This window comes from Ursus americanus, chromosome 9 (genome assembly GCF_024610735.1).
Source record: "Ursus americanus isolate L20-20 chromosome 9, mUrsAme1.1.p, whole genome shotgun sequence".
Lineage (NCBI taxonomy): Eukaryota > Metazoa > Chordata > Mammalia > Carnivora > Ursidae > Ursus > Ursus americanus.
The window spans coordinates 80,281,022-80,307,449 of record NC_142135.1 but is presented as its reverse complement, the minus strand read 5'-3'; the positions used below and the strand labels follow the sequence as shown (position 1 = coordinate 80,307,449).

Here is a 26,428-nt window from a genome sequence, read left to right as displayed (position 1 = left end):
GGAAGGAAATTTAAAATTCAGTTTAGAAAGATTTTAGTCGAAAGAAAGATAATGCTGCCAGTTTTCAATCCTCAACTTTCTTAAGAGCATGACTATCCAGAATGACATATTTCCTAGCAACCCAGAAAGCAATGCTTTCATCCTATTTACCTGGAGAAGGTGACTGATAGCCTCCATAAAACTTTACATATGACATTGAAAGCTCTATCCCAAAATATACACCTTCTGTGTCACTTCTATAAACTGTTTATTCAGCAAGTATTTAGGGGACATCTACCATGTGCTAACTGCTGAGAACAGAACAATGAACAAGGAAGACTCAGTTTCTGCCTCACTGAACTTCCACTTTAGAAATATAGACAAACAACTTAGTAAACATCAATAAGTAAATGAATTATAAATAAGCAAAATAAATAATTACCACTATTAATAAGAGACAAGAGGGAAATAAAAAGGGAATTATGATAGAAAATAAATGGTAGTGGCACATGGTACTGATGGTGAGGATTTTTTTAGAAAAGCATCTTTCAACTGGTGACATTTCAACTAACTTTGAAAATAGGAGAAAAGCGTTTTAGGAATAGAGAATAGCAAATACAAAGGCTTTGAGGCAGGGAAAAGTTTGTAGGAACTACAGAAGACCTGCAACTTACTGAAGCACAAGAACACAGTAGAAATAGCCAAAGACCAAGTAATGTGGTCAATAAAAAGAAAATTAGATTTTAACAGGTTCCAATATATTTTGGAATATATTGTTATGTTATATAGCTTGCTAAGCTATATAATATAGCTTAACAAAATTTGTGATTTAGAACTATCACCCTGGCTACTTTGCAAATAAATTGAAATAGAATTAGATGTGGCTTAAACTACAGATAAAGCAACAGCTATTGAGAGAAATAAAGTGTTTTCTTTAGAAAATATTTAGGAGATGCAATTGGCAGGATTTAGTGTTAAATTGTAGTCATTATTGTCATACTACCAAAGCCAGTTGGAACTTGAACACCATAACGGCAAGCTATTAAAAATGTAACTTTATATCTTCTATGTCTATAATGAGATTCATCCAACACATTCAAGTTTTTAATAAATTTGAATGAATCTGCCATAAATATTTAGGAACACTCTGTCCACACTCTAAGAAAAGCTTGGGGATGTGCCAATATAATCTGGAGCAAGGAATTCTGTTTGTGGGAATTCTGGGAGGAGATAAGCCATCCGTGGGTGCTGGGTTAGGGCATTTCCTTCCTAGGCTGTCATCTAGAAAGAGTTAGCTATCCTAAGCCAGCACTTACTCTTAGAGCAGCTGTACTGGTTGGTCAGCAGGTTTTACTTTATCCTGCCTACACTACACCCCCCAAGGCTGCTCCTCTTTTTATTCTCCTTAAATAAAAATTGTATATATTTAAGGTGTACAACACAATCATTTGATACACATATACAAAGTGAAATAAGTACTATCATCAAGTTAATTAACAGAATCTCTTCACAGTTTTTTCAGTTTTCACAGTTTTTTTCAGTTACAAGAACACCTGAAACCTATTCTCTTAGCATATTTTCAGCATTCAATAGAGTATTATTAATGACAGTCAGTATTCTGTCCATTAGCTCTCCAAACTTATTCATTCATCTTACATAACTGCAACTTTGTTTTTGACCAACATCTCCCTATTTCCCCCACCTCCTTGTCCCTGGTAACAACCACTCTACACTCACATGGAAAAAGGAAATGTGATATAATAATAATATAATAATAATTATATATATATATATAATTTTGTCTTTAAAAAAAGAGATTCTGAAATTTTAGCTATCACCCATTTGCAACAACATCGATGAACCTGGAGGATGTTATGCTGAGTGAAATAAGCCGAACAAAGAAATACTGCATGATCTCACTTATATGTGAAATCTAAAAAAGCCTGTTCCTCTTTTAACAACATCTAGTGAATTCCCATTCCATGCTTAATCTGCAGGGATATAGTATCTAGAGGATGACTATGGAGAAACCCAGGAGTACAGAAGCTTTCCCTACAGGTGAGTGAACCGTGAACTCTCCTCAAGGGAACAAATGCTTTGGGGAAAAGTAAGAATCTGTGCAGAACTTCTTCCTTACCAACAATGCAGTTTTCGTCCATGTGTCTAGCCAAGCTCTTAGTAACCACACGGAGAATAGTTATCTTGCCAATTTGAGGAACTGGGGAGTCTAGCACAGAGATCCTGAAATAGTAAAAGATTAAATGACTCAAGAGATACTGGATTACCCTCATACAAGAGGCATTTTAAAATGTTAGCTATCATCATGAGCACTATTGATTCTCTTTCCCCACATAAAGATGTGAATGAGAAGGCAGTGTCTCCCAGAGTAAAAGTCACTCATCTTAGCCCTTCCTGGAAACCAAAAGCTCACAATGCAAAGAACTCCTTTCAGACCCTGCTTTAATAACATAATGTAGAAGGAGCAAGCTGAAACTGAGAGGCTGGGAAAATGGAAGAAAGGGAAATGTACTGATGAAGGGGAAGAAAGCTGTAAAAGAAAGAGGCTGTTATTAGTCCTGCATTTCTTCTGATAATGAAAACAGTCATCATTATAGGTCACATTGCCACTGGTGAGTATTCATTTAAACGAAAAAGCAAAATAGTTTTACAAAATAAAGAAAGAAAATGTTGATAAATAGATTCAAATGAAGATTTATTGAAAATTCTTCCCCAGAGAAGAATAGTACTTTAGCCTTTCAAACCTGCCGATCATGGGACTGTGGTGAAGGCTTTGTGGTAGAACTTAAGCCTTCCCTGAGCTAGGGAACAGAACAAAGGAAACCCTGAGAAACGGGACTAAGGTCAAGTGAGGAAGGGAGCCTCGAGGCAAGCATAATAGGAAGGTACTAGATTTTTAGAAAACAGAAATATGTGTTTATTTTTAAAGAGTACTCTACCTCAGTAGGATCCATGTTAGAGCAAACCATTCAAAAAAGGATATTTTTAGAACATAGGTTAAGAAATCACAAAAACAGTCATTATTTGAAACATTTTATCTTTATGAGTTTTATATATGTTGTATATAGACATGCACATATAATATTATATATTCCTTTAATTTCTCTAAAATCTTTATAAAGAATTGAATTTTAGAAAGTGTGGGGTACTTAAGTGACATATACTCCAGTTTGAAAGGCAGCTATAAAGAGCACTGAAGAAGAATTAAGACACTTGGATTCCCATGAAAGCTTAGCCACCAAAATCTGTGTGACCTTAGGAAGCTCATTCAACTTCCCTCTACAACAGTTTCTTCCTAGCAACATAAGGGATTTCAACTAGAATTTTAATGAATAATTTAGCTGTACAATTCTATGATTCTATGAAGAAAAAAGCGGATTGAGAGTGAAGACCCCAGGATGGTATATTAAGAACAATGTGGGGGACAATGTGGAGGGACAGTGATTTAATCATCATTGTGGATACAGACAACATGTAAAAGAAATAAATTCATTTTTCCGATTGCTAGGACATCGAGCTTACCTATCTTATTCTGTAAGGAGATACTCTGTGACCTCTGAGACTACTCTGTGAGGAGGCAGCATAATAAACACATCTTTACCATATAGAAGGATATGTGGATACCAGGAATCTTTAGTCTCACAAATAAACCAGCAGCAGAGAATACCAAAGCGTAGTAATTATCTTGATTTCCTATATTCTTTGTGGCCCAAAGGAAACTAGGCAAGAAGAAAGCATTAGGATCAGAGAAGGGCTGATTTCAATATGAGAAAATCTGCTGCTGCTTGTGCATTTCTCTTAAAATAGACAGATACAGAGTGTGAGTGCTTTGGCTCTAATCACAGCTGATAAGTTACTAGCTATGTGACCTTGAGCAACTCACTCACTTCTCTCCCTTAATGTGTCCGTTAGTGCAATGGAGATAGTAATAGTACCTACCTCATAGGTATTATTGTAGGGATTAATGAGCTAATGCATGTAAAGCTCAGAAAAAAAAACCCTGGTATATAATTTATACCTACTTAAATTATTATCACTATTGTCATTTTGATAATAATGATGCTTGTATTTCCTTTGCAAAGAAGCAAGTTCATTAGAGAAATTACTGTTTTTATATATGATTTCCAAAATATTGCCCTTCAATGTCTGTTTAGACGTCTTTATTCCTACTCTATCCCCAACTACTCTCCTTGGATCCAGAAGACTAAATCTGAGAAACAGCTTAGAGAAGAGGCCAAAAAAATCTGACTTCTAAACACTACCATCTTCTCCTGTTTTCCCCAGACTACAATCCTATGCAACTGTTGATAAATCACTATTGTTGGGGATCCTGGGTGGCTCACTCCTTTAAGAGTCCAAGTCTTGGTTTCGGCTTAGGTCATGATTTCATGGGTCACAATCTCATGGGTCATGAGATCAAGCCCGGCATCGGACTCCCCACTCAGTGGGGAGTTTGCTTCTTTTCCTCTTTCTGCCCCTCCCCCCATTTGTGCACACTCTGTCTCTATCTAAAAATAAATCTTTTTTTTAAGAAATCACTATTGTTAAATCATCTGGCTAGTCTCAGAAGGCCTTTATACCAAAATGCCTGAAATTCTGTATGAATAATTTCTAATGAACACTAGACAAATCTGGACTCCCAAAGTAATACTCTGTTCACATCTCAAAACAAAACAAAACCCCTGTACTCATAGCATTGTAGTTTTCAGTTTCTATTTCAGCCAAAATATAACTGAAACTCTGAGACCCTCAAAAATATGAAGGCATGTCTCATTTGTATGTCTATCTAGTGCCTAATATAATTTCTTGCACACTATGGTCCTTATTATGTGTTTGTTGGATGGATGGATGGATGGATGGATGGATGGATGGATGGATGGATGGATTTGTAAGTGAATAAACTAGTTGATGACCTTATAGGAAAAAACTGTTAAATACTTCTAAGTTTAATTGTTTCCTTAATCCATTTGGTGTTTTCTGACTCTGCTTCATGATTCCGGATTTTGTTTCCTGGAATCCTCTTTTTAAGATACCTATTCTACCCATATTAATTTCAAATAAGAGTCGAGTCTCTTTGCTTTTAAGTTGTTTTTTTTTTCTCCTTTATCACCTCCAGAGTTGTTGCTACTACCAACTCCAGTCCCTTCAAGATGAAACATGTCAGGTCCTACTCCCCCATCTTCTTCATACCATCATAAGGTCAGGTTTTTCCTGACTTCATTTTAGGAATGACAGGATTCAAAATTTTGGAAGATTATTTTAATGATTTAGCACTCCCTGAAGACTCTTAAATCAGAACAACCTTCCCTGATCGAGACTGTTTAAGAATGGCTCACCCTGTAAATAAGAGATGACCAAGTCATCCTTCTCAATGCCCTGTTCAGCCTTGATTCAAAATGCCTTCCCTGTGGCATGAAACAAAAGAAGAACTTGTTTGTCCACCACGGTTAAGGTCTACTCTATAGGATCACTATGTTTCCCTAACACCCTTCCCTACTAGAAGCTTCTGCTTCTTACCACTATTCTTTGAGTACTTTACAGAGTTATTCCCATTACTATATCTACCCCATTGTCTCAAAAAGTAGAGTAGTTTATGTAAATAATATAATGCCAACCTTCCACCTACCAGTTGCTGGCGACAGTTTTGGTGTAGTCAGGGACTATAGAGGGGTAGAGGTTTCTCTTCCCCCATCTACAACAGAAAGCTCTGTCTTCTATATTTTGGGATATATCAGTTCCTTCCATGATGTAACAATGAGCTAACTAGTATCATGGATTGTGACTAAGAAAATCATTTCTCTGGAGGCCAGGTTCAGCCAGCTAGGAATCAAAACACTGAGGGAATAATTTAAAAGTTGATGTGTGCTTCATCCAAGGAGCATAGAAACACATCTGAATTTCCCATAACAAGTAAGGAAATGGCTCATTTCCCTAGATTAGAAGTAGAAAAAGTTATGATGTGTGATACCCCTCTAGACTGTGATGTGCATTTCCAATTCTACTGTCCCAAAGGACTATATCACTTAGAGATGTTGGATCCTTAGGAAAATGGAGACCTATCCAAACCTAATACTACACGAACTGCTTGAACAGCTTACAGATGTTTGCAATAAAGGCCTTAAGTAATAACTCCTTAATATTTCTTTTATTCAGTGTCTTCTACATGTGCTTAATGATTAGCTACTGTATGTCAGACACTGTACTAGGCACCAAGCATATAATGATGAATAAGAGAGAAACTCCTTATTTCCCTAAATCAACCTGTAACTTACTGTCCCATCTATGAATCCACAAATACTTGTCAATACCTCTCACCTAGAAATGTTCTCTGATAAAGAACTTTAGGTTCTATCTCAATTTAATTCTATCAGCCTGATCTCCATTTCATGTTTTTCAGAAATTTTTCTTCCTAAAATTATCTTTATATTATACTCTGTGAAGTGATGATGACAGAATTACCTTTAGTAAAGTTGCAGATACAAAATTAATACATGGAAATTTGTTGCATTTATATACACTAATAACAAATAGCAGAAAAAGAAATTAAGAAAATATCCCATTTGCAATTACACCAAAAAGAATAAAGCAGCTAGAAATAAACTTAACCAAAGAGGTGAAAGAACTATACTCTGAAAACTATAAAACACTGATGAAAGAAATTGAAGACAACAAAAACAAATGGAGAGATTTTCTATGCCCATGGGTTGGAAGAATTAATGTTAAAAAGGACATACTACCCAAAGAATTCTACAGATGCAATTCAATCCCTATCAAAATACCAACAGCATTTTTCACAGAACTAGAACAAATAATCCTAACATGTGTATGGAACCAAAAAAGACCCTGAATAGCCAAAGCAATCTTGAGAAAGAGGAACAAAGCTAGAGGTATCACACAATACCAGATTTAAAGATATACTACAAAGTGGTAGTAATCAAAACATTATGGTACTGGCACGAAAAGAGATACACAAATCAATGAAACAGGATACAGGTCCCAGAAATAAACTCACACTTACATGGTCAACTAATCTATCACAAAGGAGGCAAGAATATACAGTGGGAAAAAGACTGTCTATTCAACAAATGGTGTTGAGAAGACTGGACAGCAACATAGAAAAGAATGAAACTGGACCACTTTCTTATACCATACATAAAAATAAACTCAATATGGATTAAAAACCTAAATATGACACCTGAAACCATAAAACTTCTAGACCAGAACATAGGAAGTGATTTCTCTGACATCAGCCATAGCAACATTTTTCTAGATATGTCTCCTCAGGCAAGAGAAACAAAACCAAAAATAAACTATTCAGACTATGTCAAAATAAAAAGTTTCTTCCCAGCAAAGGAAAAAAAAAAACAGTAAAACAAAAAGGTAACCTACTGAATGGGACGAGATATTTGCAATAATAATGTATCCAACAAGGGGTTAATAGCCAAAATATATAAAAAGCTTATACAACTCAACATCAAAAAAAAAAAAGTCCAATTTAAAAGTGGGCAGAGGATGCGGCACCTGAGTGGCTCAGTTGGTTAAGCGGCTGCCTTCGGCTCAGGTCATGATCTCAGGGTCCTGGGATGGAGCCCTGCATTGGGCTCCCTGCTCAGCAGGGAGCCTGCTTCTCCTTCTCCCTCTGCCCCTCCCTCTGCTTGTGCTCTCTCTCTCTCTCTCTCTTTCTCTCTCTGTGTCAAATAAATAAAATCTTAATAAATACATAAATACATAAATACATAAATACATAAATACATAAATAAATAAATAAATAAATAAATAAATAAATAAATAAAGGCAGAGAATCCGAATAGACATTTTTCCAAAGAAGACACCTGGCCAACAGACATATAAAGGGATGCTCAGCATTACTAATCATCAGAGAAATGCAAATCAAAACCACAATGAGATATCACCTTACACCTGTCAGAATGGCTAGAATCAAAAAGATAAGAAATAACAAGTATTGGTGAAGATATGGAGAAAAAGGAAACCTTGTGCACAGTTAGTGGGAATATAAATTGGTATAGCCACTATGGAAAACAGGATGGAGGTTTTCCCAAAAATTAAAAATAGAAATACCATATGATCCAGTAATTCTGCTACTAGGTATATACCTAAAGATAATGGAAAATGGTACCAAAAGATTGGGATCATGCCCTGCATATTTTCAGACCACAACGCTTTGAAACTGGAACTCAATCACAAGAGGAAATTTGGAAAGAACTCAAATACATGGAGGCTAAAGAGCATCCTACTAAAGAATAAATGGGTCAACAAGGAAATTAAAGAATTTTTAAAAATCATGGAAACAAATGAAAACGAAAACAAAATGTTCAAAACCTTTGGAATGCAGCAAAGGTGGTCCTAAGAGAGAAGTACATAGCAGTACAAGCCTTTCTCAAGAAACAGGAAAGGTCTCAAATGCACAAGCTAACCTTACACCTAAAGGAGCTGGAGAAAGAACAGCAAATAAAGCCTAAATCCAGAAGAAGAGAAATAATAAAGATCAGAGCAGAAATCAATGAAATAGAAACCAAAAGAACAGTAGAACAGATCAATGAAACTAGGAACTGGTTCTTTGAAAGAATAAGATTGAAGAGATAATGTGAATGCTTATGTTTATTGCAGTATTACCTACAATAGCTAAGATATAGAAGCAACACAAGTGTCCACTGATAGATGAATGGATAAAAAAGATGTGGTGTATATCTACAATAGAATACTATTCAGCCATAAAAAATAATGAGATCTTGCCATTTGCAACAACATGGGTGGACCAAGAGGGTATTATGCTGAGTGGAATAAGTCAGACAGAGAAAGACAAATGGCATATGATTTTACCCAGAGGTGGAATCTAAATAAATAAATAAATAAATAAATAAATAAATAAATAAAATGCAGAAAGAGACCCATAAATAAAGGGGAAAAAAACTGGTGGTTGCTGGAGGAGAGGAGGTTGGGGGATAGGCAAAATGGGTGAGTGGGAGATACAGACTTCCATTTGTGGAATGAATAAGTCACAGGGGTAAAAGATAAAGAATAAGGAATATAGTCAATGGTATTATAATAGTGTTGTAAGATGACAAATGATACCTATGCTAGTTGTTAACGTAGCATAATATATAGACTTATCAAATCATTATGGTATACACCTAAAATTAATGTAACATTGTGTGTCAATTATATTTCAACTGAAAAAAAAGGAACATGGAGGAAACTTAAAGGCATAGTACTAAGTGAAAGAAGCCAATCTGAAAATGCTACATACTATATAATTCCAATTATATGACATCTGGAAAAGGCAAAACTATGGAGGCAGTAAAAAGATCAATGGTTCCCAGGGCTTGGGGGGCAGGGGGCGGGGGTGGGGATAAGGAAGGATGAAAAGGCAGAGCACAGAGAATTTTTAGGGCAATGACACTACTCTGTATAATAATATCATGATAGATCCATGTCATTATACATTTGTCCAAACCTGCAAAATATTCAGCACCAAGAGTAAGCCATAATGTAAGCTATGGACATTGGGTGATTATGATGTTTTGTAACAAATATACCACTCTGCTGGAGGACACTGAAAATGAGGGAAGCTATGCATGTGTGGGGGCAGGGGAGGTATGGAAAATCTTTGTTCCTTTACTTTAATTTTGCTGTGGACCTAAGACTGTTTTAAGATAATTAAGTCTTAATTTTAAAAAATCGAGAAGAAACTCTCTCTCTTTTTGGATTTATCTACCCTTTCTGCCAATCCCTTTAGGCATAATGGTGTTAACAGCTCTACTGCTTCTAATCCCTGGTTATGGTACTGCCCCATATGACTCCTCCATATCTAACATTTTATAGACAGTCCCTCTGTGAGTTTCTCTTTGTGAATTATTCTATTTGGAGTGTGTCATCAGTTTTCTCTTAGGGTTCTAAATGATATAGATAATTTTCTATAAATGTGTCCTTAAGCCCATCAACTTGTTCCGTCCTATTTCCTATGCCCTTATGACTAAGATGCTCCATCATCATAGATAATACAAATTCCCACTTATCTCTGTTTTCTGAAGCCTCCCGTCCTGGGGCTTCTATCCTTCTGCTTTCTATCGCCCCCTATGCCTGCTAGACAGCTCTCACCTTAAAAGTGCTTTGGGCCACCCCTACACGGATTCCTTGAGCTTATCTCTTCCTCTTTGTTGCTTTTGCTGGGACACATCCTCCCATACATTCAAAGAAAGGGTACTTATAAATTTTATAAATCTTTGCATGGCTGAAAAGGTCTTATACTACTTTCATATCTGATTGGTGGTTTTGTTCTGTCTAGAATTCTAGGCTGAAAATCAGTTTCGGACACTTTTCTACCATATTGAAGGGTCCAGTGTTGTTACTACTCTAATGCCTTTTGGATTTTACTTACTGTTTTGTGGCCTACATTTTTTTCTGTCTCTCTCAATAATTTTATAATCTTCTCAACCTCTAGGGGAATAAAATTGCATAATAAAGCACCTTAGTTCTTGTTTTCACATACTAGGGTGGGCAATCAATACATATTTTGTATCTGGAGACTTAAACTTTCCTGCTATGAGTTTTCCTTTCATTGTTTCTTTTAAATTCTTCCCTCTGTTTTCTCTGGAAACAAATATGAGTTGAATGTTTTACCTCTTGCTTAGATTTTTCATATTTTTTTCTATTGTTCATTTCTTTGATTTTTTTAAAATTCTACTTTCATGGAGACTTCTTTGACTCTATCTTTCAACCTCTGTTGATTTGTCTTAATTTTATTTATTACTCCTTTTATTTTGTTTCCAAAAATAATATTTTTATTGTTTAGTTTTTTTTAATATCATGTTCTCATTTCAGAATTGCAAATATTATCTCTGATCAATGTAAAGATATCAGTGGTTTTCAAAGTGAATTTTTTTCTGTGTTATCTTGGATTCCACAAAATTCCTGTGGGCCTTCCTAAAGTCTTACTTTTTACTTTAACATCTTATATGTATTAAAGAATTTGGCGTCAAAATTTTGACCAAAAACTCTGGATCAATAGAGCAGAGCCAACGAACTGGTTGGATTCTGGTCAGGGTTCTAGCAGAGAAACAGCCATCCAATTTATGATCTCCAAAGGCAGAACGTGAAAGACTTTTCTCTAATATAATTTAATTTCTTAATGCAAAGATATCAATATTCTGTATGTGAAGCATAAGCCTGTGTGAGCCTTTGGGAGTGAAGAGAGAGGATGGGAGACTGAACCATTCCTTTCTCTTAATCTCCCTATTACTAGCCCTGAATGCCACCATCTCCTTTACGTGGTGCCCTGGCATCTCAAACATGTCAGGGATTCTGGGAGATAAATCTGTCTATTTCTCCTCAGTATCCCCCTCAGTTGCTATTTTAGCGTTAGCCTTTTTATATGGCCAAAGCAATTACACCTTTGTCTTCTCTTTTCCAAATATTTGTTGGAATCTTCTGTCTGCACAGTCTAACTTCTGTCCTGTTTTCTTTGTTGCTCTGAGTATAAACTTGTTTCCCCATTGCTGTTGTTATTGTTGTTAACTTATTTAGATCTTAGAGAGAAAAGGGAAAACTAATGTAGCCCACAGTTTTAAATATAAGTTCAACATATTTATTTTTTTAAATAGGTATAAGTAAAAAGGATAGACTGATCCTTTTCTCCAGAGAAAAAATAATATGAAAAATATAATGACATATAAAATAACACATGTAATAAAAATATAGTGACATATAAGAAAATAACATAAAAAAGTGTTAGTGGTGATCATGTATAGAAAGCCTAAGGGCACAGAAATCATTTTAAAGAGTTTTCAAAAGTCTCACTCACCAACTACAACCAACATCATAGTATCCACCTCCCGTGAAAGGGACAGACTGGTAAATGTAATGTTTCAGTGGGGCCACCATAAGTAATGTCAAGTCTCTGTTACTAAGGAAAAAGGAACCATGGATACTGGGGTAACAACAGGTAGACTGTGTCACAAGAATCTATGGTGCATCCAGCATTGTGCCATATACGGGGAGTGGAAAAGAAGTAAGATACATTACTTACATCCTTAATAAGCCATAGAAATGAGATTAAATACACTAAGGGAAAATAATCAGGGCAGAATTTTTGGAAGATATGAGTCATGAACAAGATCTAGAGTTCCTCAGAGGGTGCCCAGCTGGCTCAGTCAGTGGAGCATGCGACTCATGATCTTGGGATTGTGAGATCAAGCCCCACATTGGGTGTAGAGACTGTTTAAAAATAAAATCTTGGGGTGCCTGGGTGGCTCAGTGGATGCGTGTCAAACTCTTGGTTTCAGCTCAAGTATGATCATGAGATCAAGACCACATCAGGCTCTGGGCTCAGCAGGGAGTCTGCTTGAAGATTCTCTCCCTCTGCCCCTCCCTCCATGTGCACACACTCTCTGTCTCTCCAAAATAAGTAGAATAAATGTTTTAAAAAATAAAATAAAATCTTAAGAGTAAAAAAATAAAGAGTAAATTAAAAGTTCTTCAGAATAAAATTGCCTTTTCCACCCAGCTATTCTACTCAGCTATTACACTTCCGTTTTTAAGAGAAATGGTCAGATTCCTCAGAGACAGTTTTCTCTTGTAACCTCTTTCTAAATCATTCAATTACAGATTAAGAAAGCTTAATTTGAATCAAAGGGGTCTACAACATGAGACCCCTTTAACTGAGATACTGAGTTGGAGTTTTTACCCTCCTACTCTAAAAGTAAAAGAAGATAAACCTTGACAGTATGGAAACGTCTAAGTTTAGCCCACCTAAAGACAGAAAAAGAAAACTGTCTCAAATTATTGCCTGTTCAGGGAAAACCTTGTACAAGACAGTTGAATTTTAAAGACTATTCCTTAAACTCATTACTAAGTTACAGACCACTGAAGGCATCAGCTAATTCTCTGATTTTGCAATTCTGACGATCTATCCCTTCTGCTTTTCCTTCAAGGAGACCTTGCGACTCCATATCCATTTCATGGCATTCTTTACATCCTCATTCCCCAGAGTGTAGATGAGTGGGTTTAACATCGGGGTAATGGTAGTATAGAACACAGACACAGCCTTATCCAGTGGGAAAGTAGTGGATGGACGCAGATAAATAAAGAAACAAGGGACAAAGAAGAAAGTTACTACAGTGAAATGAGACCCACAGGTAGAGAGAGCCTTATGCCGGCTCTCTGAAGACCGCTTGCGAAGACTGAATAGAATGACGGTGTAGGAGGCCAGTAGAATGAGGAAACACCCCAGAGAGATGAGACCACTGTTGGCAATCACCAACATATTTACCAGGGTTGTTTTAGTCAAGTTTTAGGACTGGGTGGACATCACAAAAGTAGTGGTCAATGACCTGATTATTGCAGAAAGGCAGCTGAAAGGTCAGGAGGGTCTGAACAAAGGAATGACCCACTACAACACTACAACAAAAACTTATGATTTACTATATGCTGACTAACTGAACATAATAAAAAAAAGAAATAAAATTCAGTTTGGTTGAACACATAATAGTACATTTTTAAGAATGCTAGATATGTGGAAGTAATGCTAGCTCTTGTGATCAGTGCAACCAGTAGATGAAATGTATTAAAATCAGATTAAGCAGTTTTTCCATGTGAAAACAAAGTGGTCTTACAAAAAATAAAATGCATATTTGTATTATATTCTAATCTGTAATAAAATGATGAAGAAAAACACAGCTCTTTTGAAAGTAAACTAGCCAAACCATTCTGATTTGTACAAGGAATCATTCTGAATACCTGAACTTGGATTCTTACATATAAATGCTTCTTAGCTAGCAGTTTCTGTTAGAAGTTGTTCATATATTTTTTCTTAAAAGGCTAGCACATTTAAATTATTAGAAATTCAATTTCTTTCTCCCCTCGAAATTCTTTCCCTTGTTTAAAATTTATGAAAGCACTTATTTTACTCTATGACCAACTAGAATTGGAGCTCCATTAAATTGAAGAAACATTAAAATCGAATGTATGGATTTCTTCTGGGAACAAGAAAAATATTTGGTACTCATACAAGGAGGATAAAGTATTTTGTCATTTACAAACACACAGTGAATTTTCACCTACAGTTAACAAATCCAGCCATAGGTGATAAACAAATATGAACACAGATAACATGTAAAACTCCTATAGGAAATAAAGAATGTGTATTTTCATTCAACAAATATTTATTGAGCTGCAAATATATGCCAGCAGTGTGCTAATGACTGAGGTGATTATGATTTTGAACAGAATAGAAGAGATACTATCCCTTGTGGAGTAAGCATTCTTTTTTTTTTTTTTTAAAGATTTTATTTGTTTATTCGACAGAGATAGAGACAGCCAGCGAGAGAGGGAACACAAGCAGGGGGAGTGGGAGAGGAAGAAGCAGGCTCCTAGCGGAGGAGCCTGATGTGGGGCTCGATCCCATCACGCCGGGATCACGCCCTGAGCCGAAGGCAGACGCTTAACCGCTGTGCCACCCAGGCGCCCCTGGAGTAAGCATTCTAATACGAAAGACAGACAAGGTACAAAATAATTGCAGATTTTGATAACTGCTATGAACAAATAAAACAATGTGACAGAGAGCAAGTAAGAGGTGTCAACTTCAGAGAGCACTGTGACTGAAATACAGTGAATAAGGGGGAGTATGAGATGAGTTTGAACAGGTAGTCAGAAGTCAGAACCTATAGAGTCCTAGAGGTCATGGTAAGGAGTTTTGGCTTTATTCTAAAAAGAGTGGAAAGAATTCAAAAGAATTTTTTCGAAGTAATTGAAATTATTTCATAAATGTTTTTTGACTGTCACTCTAGAAGGATCAGACAGGTGAAAATGGGAAAGCAGGTAACTGACTGCCTTCCAGAAAATAACCAATAATATTAACACTAGGATACTGCCAAAGGAAAAAAAAACATAAATGGATAGATTTGGTGTTTTTAAGAGATAAGACATTTTAAAAAGCATGAATTAATGTGAAAGCAGTAGAAACAAAGAGAAATGGACAAATTAAGATTTTTTTAGAAGTGGAAATGACAGGAGTTGCCTTAATTACTAATAATGGAAAACTAGATTGTTCAGAATTACTACCAACAGGGAAAAAAATTGATAAAATGCATCAAAAAGCTAACAAGATAGAAAGCAACAACAACAGTGGATTTTTTGGGTGATTCAGAACCCAGAAAGTTAAACACTGGAGCACCAAACTTTCATTTTCCCTGACAGCATTTCCAAATGTGGTGAATTTGGGGATTTGTTTCAGAAGCTTTGCAAAAGGAAGTTAAGTCTCAGGGTCTTCCCTAGATGGGGAGCCTTATAGGAAATACTCTTTTTTTAAAAAAGATTTTATTTATTTATCTGAGAGAAAGAATGAGGGGAGAGAGAAAGAGATGGAAAGAGATAAAGAGAGAGAGAGAGAGCATGATCGGGGGAGAGACAGAAGGAGAAGCAGGCTCCCTGCTGATAAGGGAGTCCAATGCAGGACTCGATTCCAGGACCCTGAGATCATGACCTGAGCTGAAGGCAGATGCTGAACCGACTGAGCCACCCAGGTGCCCCTAGGAAATACTCTTCATCTTAAACTGGGACACAAAGAGGTACATCTTTAGGATAAGTGGAAAACAGAACTACCAGGTATTTACCCAAAGAAAACAAAAACACTAATTCAAAAAGATAATGTGCTCTCTTAGTTTATTGCAGCATTATTTACAATAGCCAAGATATGGAAGCAACCTAAGTGTCCAGGAAGACAAATGGATAAGGAAGGTATGGTATATATATACACAATGGAATATTACTCAGTCATAAAAAAGAACAAGATCCTGCCATTTGTAACAACATGGACCACCCTAAGGAGCATTATGCTAAGAGAAATAAGTCGGACTGAGAAAGACAAATACCATATGGTTTTGCTCATATGTGGAATCTAAAAGACAAAACAAATAAACAAACAAGAAGAATCAGATCTATAAATACAGAGAACAAACTCATGGTTGAGAAATGGGAGGGGAATGTGGAGATGGGCAAAATGGGTGACGGGGAGTGGGAGATACGGGCTTCCACTTATGGAATGAATAAGTCAAGGGAATAGAAGGCACAGCATAGGGAATATGGTCAATGGTATTGGAACAGTGTTGCATGGTGACAGATGATAGTTGCTCTTGTGGTGATCATTGTATAACATAGAGACTTCTCAAATCACTATGTGGTACACCTGAAACTAACATTGTGGGCCAACTACACTCAAAGAATATTTTTAAAATTAAAAAAATAAAAAAGAACTAAGTGTGCTTCCTAACCCAATTCAAATGAACTGTACAGAAGGGTGCCTTAACAATGAATATGGTAGGGCCATGGAGGAGAGAAAAATCTTTGAGAAGTCTGGACCAGACAGAGACACTCATGAAGGTAGCAGCCTTAGTATATATATTGGGAATCTCAGACTTTGCTTCTGCTTAACGATATCCCTAACAAAGTGTCCTCAGGTGCCTGACAGACACAAACACAAATCCTCCGGGAAGGAAGGTGTTCTCCTGCTGGGTCTTAGAGAAAACCCACAAAGAACTTTTCAAGGGCAGTAAGCAGACAGAGCCAAAATTAACTGTGTTACTTTTCTATTGGCAATGTAATGTAACAAATTACCACAAACTGGTGGCTTAAACAAATTTATCATGTTATAGTTCTGAAGATTAGCAGTTTGACAAGACCACTCTGGGCTAAAAATCAAGGTGTAGGGAGAGTTACATTCCTTCCTGGAGGCTCTAGGGAAGAATCTGTACCCTTCCCTTCTTTGGTTTTTAAAGGCTTCCCCTCTTCCCTGGCTGGTAGCTCCCTTCCTCCTTCTTCAAAGCCAGCAAGGGTAAGTGAATTCCTTCTCATGCTACCATCTCTCTGGTTTCTGAAGTTAAGGGCCTACTGAGAGAAATGAGGACAATCCCCAGTCCTTAATCTTAATCACATCTGCAAAATCCATTTCGCCATGTGAAGTAGCAGGTTGACAGAGTTTGAATATGTTATCCTGAGGATTTAGGCCATGGACATCTATGGAGGCCATTATTTTACCTACCACAATATATCATGAAATAAGGTGCTATGCACGAGAGCCAACAAACACCTCAGACAGAAGAAACAGAACACTCAGACATCACACACTGGGCTTATCACACATCATATATAAAAGAACTTTCAGAGAAAGATTTTTTTAAAAAATAATTGTGCCTAAAGAAGGAAAACACAAAGTTTGCCTATTATCACAGTTAAGAAGGGCACATTTTCCACCTTCTCCACATTGCTTCTATTTATCATGTCATTACTTTACCTTAGTTTTACCACATTATCCTTCACAGATGTTGTTCTTGCTGATACAATCCTAGTACGGCAGTTACCCTCCCATTCCCACAACATTCAAGATATAATCCCTTGTATCTGGTTTTCACTGTAACTGTTCAGAAATCAACTTTCTGCCTAATGTTGTTTTTGGAATGCTAATCTGTTTTTCCCTTATTCCTTTTCAGCTATTATTATTTTTTAAAGATTTATTCATTTATTTGAGAGAGAGAGAGAGAGAGAGAGAGAGAGAAAGAGCACACACAGGTGAATGAATGTAGGGGCAGAGGGAGAGGGTGAGAGAGAATCTCAACCAGACTCCCCTCTGAGTGCAGAGACTGACATGGGGCTCCATTCCATGACCCTGAGATCATGACCTGAGCCAAAACCAAGAGTTGGACACTTAACTGACTGAGCCACACATGCCCCCTGAGTTATTACTTTTGTCCTTAGTTTCCATTTTTTACAATTTGTATATCACAAATTTTTAATTTTATACTGTTAGAATGTGTTAGACTTGCTCTTTGAAGTTTTAGATTTTTGTGCTTGACCAAATCTATAAAAATTTTCAGATATTAGCTCTTTAAATATCACTTGACTCTTCCTTTCTTTGGAATTGTCAATTAAACTAATGTTAGACTTCCACATTTAACTTCTCTTTCATTTTTCTCTTTTTGTCTCTTCACAATGCATTAATGTCCAACGTCTTCTGATGTAGTCTCTAGTTAATTTATTCTCCTATGTGCTCTCCCATCCACTATTAAATCTGTCCAATGAGTTTTTAATTTTCATTATTATATATTTTTTTATTCTGGATAGTTATATTTTCTCCAAAAAAAAAAAAATCCCATATCCATTAACCAGTGTGTTGACACATCTATCTGGTGTCAGTGGATGAAAGTGTAACACCATAGAGAAGTTTAAATCAATTTCCATGATGGAAGAAGCTCTCAATACCTTCATGAAGAAAAGTTAGTAAGAGAAGTGATGTCTAGACTTTTAAAAAAATCAGTTAAAGTCCTTACCTCTTTCTCTTTTGTTAGGGTTGGGAGGGATGGGTGTTAAAGAAAAAAAAAATGCTGACCCCTAACTGTTAGGGAGAAGAAATGCCTGCTGGCTGCTAACTCTCCTGGTGAAGCTGCAAAAAAGGGACTATGTCAGCAGAAAGTGAATCTAAATACCACAGAAAACAAATCTACATGCCAAATGTTACTGTCCACAAAGGCAGAAGAAAATTCCAGTGAATTTCCAGCTTGTGAAATAGAAGGGAAAGATCTTTGCAAGCTTGATCCTCATAAAAGCATTTCCATCACAATGTGAAATTCCCTACCATGTTGCACACAAAATTTGGAAAATCTTTCTTCACTTCATTACAACGTGGACATACTTCCATTTGGGATGGTACAAAAGCCAATGTAGTAAGCAACCTATGGTAGCCTGCCACAGATGACATTAAGAAAGAACAGATCTTAGACAAAATTATTATTAAGTGGAGAAATGCACTTGGTTCTTGTTCACTCTCCCTTTTGTACCCCATTCCCAACACCCTATACATACTGTGGTTCTACTACCTCAAGCTGACTGTTGATGCACAGAGATCCCCATATTGCATGATAATGACCTATAAATGCTTTATATTCCAATCATTCTTTTTTTCTGGTTCTTAAGGAGTTTTATTGGTCAACTTTAACCCCATCTCTGGATTTCTGACCCAGGAGGAAGCTTACCACAGCCTGGACTGAGTCTAGAGCCCCTTGATAAATAAAAGACCTATTTACATACAAAACACAAACACAGACATCTGGAAACTTACTGGCCTATACCAAACAACATAAAAAACCATTCTCAGAAATCTCCAGAGAAGGTCAGCTCACCTCCTGCTGTTCTCCGCCCTGCCCACCCCTTATCCCCTGCCCCCACGTGGGTTCTAAAGCACTGATGTGCTGTATTCCACAGAGTCCACAGGATGGCATAAACATTTCACAAAAGTGCCCAGCTCCGAGACAGCATGGTTCCATTTCTCCCGGGGTTAGCTGTCAGAAGTGAGATTAACGCCAGACAACAGAGACCCTCCTCCATGCTTCCCATAGGAGGTTAGCCTCCAGATGCAGTGCGGAGCTGGGCCATCGTTATCTTCTCTGTAGAGTGTTCTATGGTCTATGATCTTACGGCTCCCCTGCCCAACAAGGTAGGCATTGTTGTTTCTATTTAACAAGGAAACTGTTGCTCAGAGAGATTAGAGGACTTGTCCAAGATCATACAGACAAAAAAGCGATAAGAGCAGGACTCAAAGCAAAGTCTTTGAAGTACAAAACTGGTGTCCCTTCTCCCAGTCATCACAACGGGCAACGGTTTACCTGGTACTGACTTGGACACAAGCAAGAGGAACTGTGGTGTGAGGAGGGGTGGCTTACATATGCAGGGCAGGAAACTTCAGCAGCTCATGCTGGCATGGGAGGCTCCTAAGCCCAGCTCTTCCAGGATGGATGGACAAGGAAGAAGTGGTTGAATGTCAGGGGCTCACATGGGCAACAGAACACAGTAGAGAGACCATGGGCCCTCACATCTGCCTTGAGCCTTGGTCCCATTAGCGTCTGTGTCCCATGCCCCAGTTCTTCAGCAGTGAAGGCTAGGGACACTTTGCTCACTCACAACACTCAGTTTAGGTTCTTCTAAGGAAGCCGAAGGAGGCTTCTCAGAGCTGAGTGACCTCTTAAAGCTCAAAGTTACGGCCATTTCCTACAGTTTCCTAAGAGTAGAGGGCAGAGAGCCTGTTCCCTGGAGCTGCTCTCAGGAGCTCTTAATCAGATTAGCAGCCCCTTCCACTAGTAGAGAGCTCCTGGGTCTTCCAACCTCTTTTACATCCACAGTCCTATTTGACTTCGTAACAGAGATGAAGGATTAGCCAGCATTCTCCCCACATTGGCCATCAGTCGTGGCAGAACCAAGACTTTTCAGCTGACGCTCTTTCAGGATTAGAATCCGGAATTCAGGTGGGGAAGCCACCCCGTGATCTAAATCCCATTGTTGATCACGAGGATACACAGGGCAAAGCCCCGAGTCTACCTGCTCGGCTGTCCCTCCCAGGTTTAGCATCACAGAATGGAGGGCAAAAGTAGACGGTATGACCACGGTGGGACCCACAGCCACCAGAATTGAGTCAAAGGGTATAAATGTCATTGTCATGAAAATCCAGCAACTCTTCTAGAGCCTGTTGGTTAGAAAGAGCTCTGCTATAACCCCATGCCCAGTCTTGCAAAGTCATGACAGGGCAGAGCTGGGAAAGACCAAGGTCCATGATGATCCATAAGTGGGTCATCTCTGTCCTAACGGGTGAGAAGACAGAGGCCCAGGGAAGGGAGGGCACCTGCCCAAGGTCCTACAGGTACCTGACGGCAGAGCCGAGTCTCAAATCCTGGGCTCCTGACTTCATCACAGCACGCATGGCTCATAGGGAAGCTCTGAAAAGCCTCAAGGAAGTCTAGAGTCATGATCCAGCCACACTTTTTATAAGGATGTCTCCCCTGAGCCATCCCAGAGGAGGGTGCCGTGTGGATCCCTTGGGGGAGGAAGGAGAGCCACCAACGCGTGCTGCCTCAGAGGCTTTGCCCACTCTTAATCTTACTGTGACCATCTTCGTCTTCTGCTTTCCTCCCTCCCTCGCCTACTCCCTCCCAGGGGGTCACCCCCCTGAGGGTTTACTTTGCCCTGTCATCCATCCTGTAAGGGTGGGTGATATGGGGAGAAGAAAAAAGAGCATTTGTGGAATTTCTACCAGTTACAGGTGCATCTCCCTTCAGCAGACAGGCGGGCACAGCGGGCAAAGCTGGTGTACCTGCTGTACCCCCCCCCTTTGGTTCCTTCATGAAAGAAGCCTCCCTATACAAACAAACAAACCTGGGATCTAGACAGAGAAAGAGGATCTTTCTCACAGGTTCTCACTTCTCCCCCCTCCTCGTTGCACTGGGTGTGCCAGTCGGGTTAGGATGGGGACAAACAGTCAAGGCGGGAGAGCAGCCCGAGTCTCTGCCACCTGCAGACCCCCAGACAGGACCACCCTCAGCCCGCCTGAGATCTGGGGCACCACACCCACCACACGTGTGGGCCCCCAGGCACCCTGTGAATGCACAGGATCAGGGAAGCGAGGCTTTGACTCTCCCTGATTCCCAAGGTGGGAGATTGGGAGCAAACGAGGGTCCGCCCGCACACCAGAGGCACCTGTAATACCATGGGTAGGACGGCCATTCTGGCCCCCTCACCCTGCTTCAAAGTGGGCTCCCCCTACTCCAACCCTGGCCCTCCCAGCTTTTACACCCAGTGCTGAGATGAGCAGAGCTCCTCCGCCAGTCCCACAGGCAAGTGTTCCCTAAAAGGTGATGGTCTCAGTGGAGGCCTTGCCGTCCACCTGCACTGAGTCCTTTGGTGAGCCTTCAGGCCCAGGGTCCCCGCTGAGTCTGGGGCTGAGGGTGAGAGTGGGCAAGCCGCTGGAGCAGGTCAGCAGGGTGGTGCGGCGGCTCGAGGGGCTGTCGCTGGAGTGCCATGAGCGGGGCCGGGGCCGGGGTCCCCCACAGCAGGCCAGGCGGCACAGGGGGTGAGGCCGCAAGTGGCTGTTGAAGCCCATGTAGACCCAGGGATTGCAACAGCTGCTGAGGCTGCCCAGGAGCATGGAGATGGTGAAGGCCACGTCGGTGGAATCTTCATCAGGGGCATTCTTGTCCCACACAGACCACATGTGGATGCTGAAGAAGGGTGCCCAGCAGGCGATGTAGGCCAGCACGATGACAAAAGTCATTTTCACGGTTTGGATCTTGGCCCTGGAGATGGTGCTGATGCTGCTGACACAGGACGGCAGCCCCCGCATGGCTGCAGCTGGGCCAGAAGGTGAGGTCCTGTCCCAAGTCCTCCAGCCCCTTCCTTCCACCTTCTGGGTCTGCGTCTTGACTTCTAGGTTTTTACAGATCTCGTGGTAGATGAGGCTGTAGCAGGCCATGAGCATGGCCACAGGCAGGACAAAGATGGCCAGGGTGGTCCACGTGATATAGACCCGAGGCCCCCAGGGGTTGCGGAAGTCTGCCCAGCAGTCCAGCACCCCAGTGCCCTGGATCACCTCCCGCAAAGAAAAGATGAAGACTTGAGTCAGGCTGAGGATGGCAGCCAGCAGCCAGGGAGCAGCGATGAGCTGGTAGGTGGACTGGCTGGGCTGCTGGAGGCTGCGCAGGGGGCGGCAAACAGCCAGGTAGTGGTCCAGCGTCATGGCCAGCAGCATGTAGGTGGAGGCAAACATGCTAAGCCCCTGCAGATACTTGACGGCCCGGCAGAGGAGGTCAGGGCCCCGGAAGCGGTAGGTGATGTCCCACAGCAGCTGGGGCAGCACCTGGAAGAGTGCCACGCCCAGGTCAGTCAGGGCCAGGTGCAGAACAAACAGGTGCATGCGGGAGCGCTTGTGGCTGGGCTGTCCCAGGGTCAGCAGCACAGTCAGATTGCCCCCTGTCGCCAGCACCAGGACGGTGCCCAGGACTCTGATCTCTACCTTGGCCAGCTCCTCATCCCGGCCCAGCCAGGGTGTGGTGGCATTGGGGGCAGAGAAGGGGCCCAGAGGAGTGGGGTTGGCAGCCCAGGCAGACCCATAATCCATGGCTGACTTTGCTGGGAGGGAAGGGAAGGAGGCTGAGAGAGGGGCGCACAGTGTGGAGGCAAGTGGAGAGGTCTGATGGGTGAAATGGAGGGAAAAGGGCAAGGTTTCAGATGGGGAGAAGGGGGAATGACAGGGAGAAGGTGAAAATAGGTAGGAATAGAGAGGAGGAGAGAGAAAGAGATAAGGAAGGAGGAGATCCTGATCCCACAATGTGGAGGGAAGCTAGGAGCGAGGAGAAAGAGGGCTCAGGGAGGAGGACAGGGTGTCAGGAAAAGAAGAATGGTTGAGGCTGTGCAGGGTGAGGCTTCTGGAAGGGAAGGAAGCCTGGGGAGCTGCCACCACTTCCCAATCCACCGGAAATTCACTTTCTCCCAACTTTTCTGGAAGCGGAAAGCGGATGTCCCTAAGCCTGCTTGGTGGTGAGGTCAGGGCCATGGGGGACGCCCGCTGGGCTGGAAGCCCCAGGGAAGCCCGCGCGGGGCGGGAGCCCTGACCAGCAGAGGAGGGAGCACAGCGGCTGGAGCCCAGTGGGGGTTTTATGGGCTTGCAGCAGGAGCCCAGCGGCCCCTCCGCGCGCTGGTTGGCTCCGGCAGAGGAGGGCGGAGTGAGGCTCCCCACCACGCGCTGCCTGCAGGAGGACGAGAGGCTGGGAAGGGGCGGGGGGGGGGGGTGTCGGGGAGGGAGAAAGGGCAGCCGAGCAGGGACAGGGAGCGAGAGAAGCAGAAGACACAGACAAGCGCTCACAGTCCTGCCAGACCCCCGGACTTCATCTATGCTCGCACCCCGGAACCGTCGGACTGTCTCCCAAGACAGGTGCACACGCAGGGAGGAGGGGGTGGTCCCTCTGCGACGTGGGGCCCCTAAGGCTGGCAGCGCTATTGGGAGTGTCCCCTGCCCAGGGCTCCCTGTTAGGCCGCGAAGGGTCCAGAGTCTGCAGGGGTGGTCAGGTGGGCGAGGTGGCGCCCCCAGACGGAGCCCTCAAGCCCTTGGCGACGACGTCTGACCGCAGCCACTGGTGGGAGACTTGGAGCCACAAGGCAGGAAGAGAAAGCCGAGTGTGGAGAGGGAGCGGTGGCGGAGATAGGACAGAGGCGCGGGGTGGACCCCGGAGCCCTGGGGCGCTGGGGTGGGGGAGCGGCGGGGGGGGGGGGGAGGTCCGCTGTGTGTGTCCGCAGAAGTCCTAACCCGCGGCCTCCCCACAGTGTTTCATGGACAAAATCGCAAACGCAGTTAACCACCCTGAGGGGGCAGAAAACAGGCCCAGAGAAGTAGCGTGACTTGCTCTAGAAGATCACAGAACCAGTATGCCACAGGGGCAGAACCTTCCCGCGCTGCGTGCCTTTCCAAGAAGGAAGCTAATGCCCAGTGTGTGAGAAGCACTGGTGCTCAGGGGACATACAGCAGGTGGATTACAGATGAGAAGTTCTTTGGGAGTGACAACAGCATAGTCCACCACCCTCAGAAAGCGCAGGGTCTATCATTGATCAGAAGTCCTCTTGTCTCTCCCTGTCATCAAACCAGATGCCCCTTCAGTGTCACCCACCCACCCACGCAATTAACATGCTTCTTGAAGAGATTACCTCCTAAACACCTACAAATTCATCTCCACTTCCTCCCACTGCCTGGGTGCAAACACCATCTCTCCCCCCAAATACTGTAGCATCCCCTCCTGCACTTCAACCCAGGCCCCACCTTCTCCAGGATTTTGCTCTCTTTGAATGATAATTTTAAGTCTCTCTACTGGTTCATTCCCCTCTGCAGGCAAACAAACTCTACTGTTGTCCATTAAAAAAAAAGTCATCACCCTCCTCAGACCCTGTACCCCCACCTCTAGCTACAGCCATCTCTCGCCTCTCACAGCAGAATTTCTATAAAGGGCTGTCTAGCTGGTCTCTGTTTTCTTGTTCCCATTTATTTCTGGATATATTCATTAAAATTATGTATACTTACACATTTTTAGAATATTGTGTATTACATAAATGATACCATAGTAGAAATACCACTCTAGAACGTACTTATAAAATTCTAGTTGATTTTTGAGATCTGTCCATGATCATACGTGAGATAGATCAAGTTCATTCAGTTTAATTACTGCACGTATTCAAACGTGAATATGACACATTTTATTTATCCTGAACCCTATTTTTATCATTGAATTTAGTTCTAGCTATTTATTTATTTATTTATTTATTTATTTATGCTATTTTTTAAAATGCTACAATGACTATTCTTATGTATGCCTCCTTGTGTTCATGTGTGAGAATTTTCTGGGGTTTACATCCAGAAGTATATGCTGGGTATTGGTATTCTTGGGTCATACAATGCATGAATTTTCAATTAGGTAGGACCATATCCTAACTTTTATCTCTAAATTCATTGTATTGATCTATTCTCCCACTGGCTGCATATGACTTTCCTGACATCCTCACAGTCAGAATTGTTCATTTTCACAAACCTGATTGGTGTGAAATAGAATCCCATTTTGCTTTTCCTTTTTCTCTGATCCCTAATTATTGGAGGTAAATTTCCATATATTTTTTTGTTGTTTGGGTTTCCTCTTCCGTGGATTGTTCATATCCTCTGCATAATTTTTGATTAGGCCATTTTTCTTACTGATTTGTAGGACTTCTTTACATGTTCTGATATGAACTTTTATGGATTCTGATACATAGTAGATATTTTCCTCTATCTGCCACTTATCATTTAACTTTGTTTATGGGGTCATTTGTGACACAAAAAATTTACATTTTAATGTCATCAATACTTTGTTTTATCATTTCTGCTCTTCTTTTTTTTAAATATTTTTTATTACATTATGTTAGTCACCATACAGTACATCCCTGGTTTCTGATGCAAGGTTCTATGATTCATTAGTTGCGTATAACACCCAGTGCACCTTGCAATATGTGCCCTCCTTACTACCCATCACCAGTTTATCCCATTCCCCCACCCCTGCCCCTCTGAAGCCCTCAGTTTGTTTCTCAGAGTCCGTAGTCTCCCATGCTTCACTTCCCCTTCTGATTACCCCCCTTTCTTTATCCCTTTCTTCCCCTACCGATCTTCCTAGTTCTTATGTTCCATAAATGAGAGAAATCATATGATAATTGTCTTTCTCTGCTTGCCTTATTTCACTTAGCATTACCTCCTCCAGTGCCGTCCATGTTGCAGCAAATGTTGAGAAATCGTTCCTTCTGATAGCTGAGTAATATTCCACTGTATATATGGACCACAGCTTCTTAATCCAGTCATCTGTTGAAGAGCATCTCGGTTCCTTCCACAATTTAGCTATTGCGGATAATGATGCTATGAACATTGGGGTGCATATGGCCCTTCTCTTCACTACATCTGTATCTTTGGGGTAAATACCCGGTATTGCAGTGGCTGGGTCATAGGGTAGCTCAATTTTTAACTTTTTAAGGGACCTCCACACTGTTTTCCAGAGTGGCTGAACCAACCTGCATTCCCATCAATAATGTAGGAGGG

General features: G+C 40.9%; 2 pseudogenes; both read right to left on the bottom strand.

Moving 5' to 3' along the window:
* Positions 1–12,922: 12,922 nt before the first annotated feature.
* LOC123786779 (olfactory receptor 4S2-like) lies at positions 12,923–21,555 on the bottom strand (annotated as a pseudogene).
* A 121-nt stretch (positions 21,556–21,676) lies between these two features.
* Positions 21,677–22,945, bottom strand: LOC123786822 (vasopressin V1b receptor pseudogene; annotated as a pseudogene).
* Positions 22,946–26,428: the final 3,483 nt, after the last annotated feature.